This window comes from Dinoponera quadriceps, unplaced genomic scaffold (genome assembly GCF_001313825.1).
Source record: "Dinoponera quadriceps isolate SergipeBrazil2010 unplaced genomic scaffold, ASM131382v1 scaffold9845, whole genome shotgun sequence".
Lineage (NCBI taxonomy): Eukaryota > Metazoa > Arthropoda > Insecta > Hymenoptera > Formicidae > Dinoponera > Dinoponera quadriceps.
The window spans coordinates 1-892 of record NW_014563612.1 but is presented as its reverse complement, the minus strand read 5'-3'; the positions used below and the strand labels follow the sequence as shown (position 1 = coordinate 892).

The following is an 892-nucleotide window of genomic DNA, read 5'->3' as shown; positions in this document are numbered from 1 at the left end:
TATATTTCACAATAAGTGTAATAATGCGAATTTTTATTTTGAAAATGTGTTTATTTACATTTAAGTGACAAATTCATACGAAATAGGTGCGAGCATTTCGGGCTTATCGCGTCCTGATACTAGGTGCGCTTTCGATGGTTCAGCTGGTTGTCTTTTTAATTGAACGCGCACGTTCTTTTCCTTGGCTTCCCTCCTCAATCTCTCGTTCTCTTTAACTCGCTTTAAAAAATCTTCGCGGCATTCAGAGTGCGTCAGGTGTTCGATGCGAACGTTAATCCTCTTTGCAATTATACGTCCGCGCACTCTTTTGTTCACAATGACACCCAAAGCATGGGACGTCACGTTGCACACACGACCAGTTTTACCGTGGTATACCTTATACGGCATGCCTTTCTGTACAGCGCCGTTTCCTTTAATGTCGACAATATCGCCGACTTTGTATACTTTCAGGTAGGTCGATAACGGAATCGTCCCATGTTTACGGAACTTGCGTGAAAACAAGTCCCTGGTGCCTCGCCTATAACCCTTTGAATTTGTCATTGTGATAATCTGTAACAAGGCATAAACACATATTAGAACGACTGACTAAAAAAAAAAAAAATAAACAAATAAGAACTACATATGCGAGAAATATTAAACCAATAACTTTTTTCAACTATATGCGCATGACTTTTAACGTTTGACTGTTATATAGCAATATGTGTTGAGAAACATACAAGGAAACATGTAGAACAATATAATCATGTATAATAATAAATAAATTGTCGCAGTTTTTTTTTTAGCAAAAACTAACGTTTAATGAGCGCATTTAATGAGCATTTAATGCGCTTCGTGATTATAAACAGAAAATATTTCTACATTACTGACAGATCTTACGATACATAATTATTTT

General features: G+C 36.3%; 1 pseudogene; it reads right to left on the bottom strand.

The window, feature by feature from the left end:
* Window positions 1-16: 16 nt before the first annotated feature.
* Window positions 17-653, bottom strand: LOC106751219 (annotated as a pseudogene).
* Between the last annotated feature and the right edge of the window lie 239 nt (window positions 654-892).